Below are 5035 nucleotides of genomic sequence, written 5' to 3'. Positions count from 1 at the left end.
TATCTGGCCTGTTAAGAGAATATGAGAATGTATGTAAAGACAAACCAGGTCGTACACCTTTAACTGTACATGACGTAGACATAGGTGATGTAAGACCTATCAAACAGAATCCTTATAGGCTCAATCCAAGCAAGTTGGAAATGGTGAATAAGGAAATACAGTTTATGTTAGATAATGACATAATCGAACCGAGTCAGAGTAGTTGGAGTTCTCCCATTGTAATGGTTCCAAAGCCAGACGGCTCTCAGAGATTTTGCATTGATTACCGAAAGGTAAATGCAGTAACTAAGACTGACTCGTATCCAATTCCTAGGTTAGAAGATTGTATTGATAGGGTTGGAAATTCTGCCTATATCACAAAGATAGACTTGCTTAAAGGATATTGGCAAGTGCCACTGACTGACCGAGCCAAAGAGATATCAGCCTTTGTTACAACTGAAGGCTTGTTTCAATGCAAAGTCATGCCTTTTGGAATGAAAAATGCACCAGCAACCTTCCAAAGGTTGACAAATCAAGTGATTGCCGGACTTGACAATTGTGTCGTATACATAGACGACATCCTAGTATACAGTGATACTTGGAATGATCATCTGAATCATTTGCGAGCACTGTTTGACAGGCTGGACAAAGCCAATCTAGTAGTGAATCTGATGAAGAGTGAATTTGCCAAGGCAAAGGTCACATATCTTGGTCATGTGGTTGGTCAAGGGCAAGTGCTACCAAGAGAAGCCAAGATACAAGCTATCTTAGACTTCCCAATTCCCACAACTAAGAAAGAATTGCTCAGATTCTTAGGTATGAGCGGCTTCTACAGGAAATTTGTTCCAAATTTCAGTACAGTGGTTAGTCCTCTGACAAACCTGCTGAAGGCAAAAGTGAAGTATGTTTGGTCTGACGAATGTCAAAGATCATTTGAGAAATTAAAGGCCATTTTGGTAAATGAGCCTGTTTTGGCAGCTCCAAACTTCACAAAGCCATTCAAAGTAGCTATTGATGCATGTGATGTTGGAGTAGGAGCAGTATTGCTCCAAGAAGATGAAGAAGGCATCGAAAAACCAGTGTGCTACTTCTCTAAGAAACTCAATCGGTTTCAAAAGAAATACTCAACTATTGAAAAAGAGGCCCTGAGTCTCGTACTAGCCCTTCAGCAGTTTGAGGTGTATCTAACCAATGGAGAGATTACAGTCTATACAGATCACAATCCTCTTGTGTTTTTGGAGAAATTTAAAACAAAGAATCAAAGACTGTATAGATGGAGCCTAATGCTCCAACCATTCCCTTTGAAAATTGTACACATAAAGGGAAAGAATAATGTAATTGCTGATGCTCTATCAAGAGTATAAAAAGTGAAATTATTCATGATTTTGACCAAGTGTGTCATTTGAAGAAAACATCTTTGATGTTCATTTATTTTAACATGTTCGTTAAGTACTATATCTTTGTACACGATAACTGTAAATGATTTATCAAGATGACTTTGAGCAGTTAAAAGAAAAAAAAGTAATCATAAAGAAACCTTTACTACGGTAAAGCTTTCTTTTCCCCGGTGGGGGAGGTGTTACATATAAGAATAATTGTAGAAGAATTGTAAAAGCAATTACATTCATCTATTAGTTATTTCCCTTTAAGGATAGCCAAGAATTGTAAAGAACATTCAAGAATGTCTTTTTATTATGCAGGCCTTGCCTATTTAAAGGCCAAAGAGTTTTATTGTTGAATAGGGAAAAGCCAAACAATAGAATTGTATTGGTAGTGGAAATGAATAGGCTTAGGTATTTTGTTTACCCATGTTGATTTCAATGAGGTCATTCAAGAATGTTTTAGAAATAAAGAAGCTTCCAGAAGAGTGAATTCTAGAAGCTTGTAGATTAGTTGAAATTTGAGAATGATCTAGAACACTTGTAATTAGTATAAAGCTGCAGATTTTTCAAGATGATCATCACATCATATGAGGGCAGGAGATCACATCACATCATATGAGATCACTTCACCAGATCAGATCAGAGCAGTTTATGCCCACCATCAATGAACTGTTTGCAGTTATTTTGAGAGAGAAATTATCAGTTCTCATCAACAACATCAACCTGTTCAATGAACACGTTTCAACCCATGGATTGCTGAAATTGACTGTTAATCATCATCAACATCGTCTTCACGGACATTTCAACTCGTTACAGTGACTCTTATTATTCATCGGACTTCAACATCAGTTTCATCATCGCCATCATTGTGAATTTTCGCCAGTCAACTGGGATTTTATCATTTGGATTATTACTTGGATATAGTATCATCACTTCGGGATTTTACATCGGACACTTCAAGAGATTTATGTAAGATCATTATTTGTTTTATTTATGTATAATTATTTCCTGTAATAAAAAAAAGGAAAATTTAAACTTTATATTTAAAAATCTTCTTTGTTATTTGTTGCAGTATCGTAACAACATGCTTTCACGGTTGCATTTTTAATGTGTTTTTTTTAGATTGATCACCTCCCCATTTTTTTTTTTTGGGGGGGGGGTACTGATCAAAAGCGCCTGTAGAAATAATTTTCAATATCATGAATAACTCATTTCATATTTAATGAAAAGAGTTGTTAAATTTGCCCCAATTCGTATGTTTATGATCAAATATAAATACTTTATTAACAAATCTGCAGACTATTTGAAGAGCGCCTTTACTAATTGTTACCACTTTTACCGTTTTTGACCACTCTTATAGAGTCAGGAATATGATTTTAAATTGTATTGAGTTCACTTAAATACATATTTATTCAAGAAGTGATCAAATATACATCTTGTTTACTTAATATGTAACCCACAGAATCAATTTACTGAAAATTTGGCGGCCATTTTGAAAAGAGAGCCCTCATGGGGTAAGGTTCAAGATACAGCCTGTTTACCTAGTTTGTTCTAATTCAGCGTTCAAAACTGGTCTAGAACCTCATAAAAAGTTCGCCTTCTCCAAGTGATACCTCGTTCGATTAACCCATATACGTTATGTACATGTATTAGTATACGAAAATGCATGTAGACTCTACAGTGTACAAAATGCGATATTTCTGTAATTAGAATTTTCAAGTTTAAGACCCTATAAGTTTACAACTAATAATGGTATCCAGTTAGAAATTTGTACACATAATAATTGTATATCAATAAAGTTTTCTAGAACGTTTCGTGGCAATTATCTCATTTTCCTGAGATTTATGGAAAATCAAGTATTTTAACATTTTTCAATTTTTGGAAAAAAATGTAAAAAATGAAGTTTTCTACAAAATATCTCAGCCAAATGACCTGTTTATCCCATATAAATAGTATCAAATTGTAGGTAATTTATTTATCTTTCATATGACACTAATTTTGTGGCAATTGAATATTTCAAACTCTATGTACGAATATTTGAATTGTCTGAAAATATGGCGGCCATTTTGAAAAAAGCGCCCTCACAGGTTAATCTTCAGGATACAGCCTGGTTACCTCAGATATTCGTATTCAGCGTAAAAAACTGGTTTAGGAGCACTATATGAAAATTTCACCTTTTCCGTGTGGCACCTTGCTCAATTGTAACCCGGACTATAAAATGCAAAAAGCAAAAACTGTCACAACTTATCCCGCCTTCCCCTACTTATTTAGTGAAAGGACTTCAAAGTATTTTTTTTTAATCAAAAAGTTATTTCTCCTTATTTTTCAGAAAATTGGTTTATTACCTTCCTTTATAATTATCATTGGACTTTTTGACTTGGTCAGCACGAGCGCACTTTATAGCCTCCTGTAGAAAATAGGATCCCCAAGACTGATCCATGATCACATCATTCCATGAGCATAGTTTGCTACAATGCTGGAACATCTACATTTAGCTTCCCTTAGTACCTGTGTGCAGTGGCGTGAAGCAATTAGGCTGCGCCTGGCCCTGACACTCTTTGGGATCTTCTTCTCCATGCTCATCCAGTATGCATTTGGCGAATGCACAGAAGACATACATATCCGTACCAGAGCAGATGGGAAACATCGACCAGATACGTGCCAAAACAATGGTCACGATGGTTCTCATTCGTGAGATGTTCCCGACCTTTCGCTGGAGAACGCGAACACTGATTTAAAACGGTAGTTGATTTTGGAAGAGACGTTTGGGCCCATCGTCATGGTCCTAAAACTCTGTCCTGCAATGCAAATTGTGTGACATGAGATTTTTTTGTTTTTGTTTCGCATCTGCAACGGAAACATTCAATATGCGTTTCGTGTGCAAAATTCTGGTTGCTACTATGGTAACAGCGATATATCTGATTTGGGACGACTTTCAAGAGCCACATTTGGTTCCTCCCAGAACTTGAGAGGCCGCCTGGGGGTCCAGTTCAATTGACGAGTGGATACCAGGCGCGACCACGCGTAAAAGGGGACAGAGTGGGCAAGTACCTTAAACACGAGTCTAAGTCTGATAGTGTGAAGGTTCTAGGACCATGAGTTACTGAACAAAGCTGCTCTATAATAAGTAGTAGAAATATAGGGTGGCACGTACATGAAATGAGTAAATTGTATGGGTGTACCTATGAACAATGCAATTATGCATTCTGCCGTTAACTGACAAAAGGAAAGAACTCTTTTTTTCTTCAAAATTGACTATTTTACTCGAGTTGAGATAATTCCTTTATGCTTCTCTGCTTCTCATGATGGTAAAGGAATTGGAGTCCCATAGCACTAATTTTTTTAAATATGTTCCAATAGCATGTATAAATATTTGTTTCTACATACATAGTAGACAAAATGACAAATTTTCTCTTTTACTAAGAAACTCATTCCATAGAGTTGCTTCATTTTGTCAGTAGATTGCAGTAATTAAATGTATTTGAAATAGGAAATTCTTTAAAACAGCAGATTCAGAAAGAAATAACTTAAAAAAAAAAGATTTTTGTTTTTTTTATGTTTTGTGAGCCTCATGCAATTTTTTACATTATCAGAACACATCATACCACTGTGTTTGCACAAAAAAGACAGCTGTCAAGCTATACAAAATCTTTTACAGATTTTGAGACTATAAG

Source organism: Lytechinus variegatus, chromosome 12 (assembly GCF_018143015.1).
Source record: "Lytechinus variegatus isolate NC3 chromosome 12, Lvar_3.0, whole genome shotgun sequence".
In the NCBI taxonomy this organism is placed as follows: domain Eukaryota; kingdom Metazoa; phylum Echinodermata; class Echinoidea; order Temnopleuroida; family Toxopneustidae; genus Lytechinus; species Lytechinus variegatus.
This window is presented reverse-complemented; position numbering follows the sequence as displayed.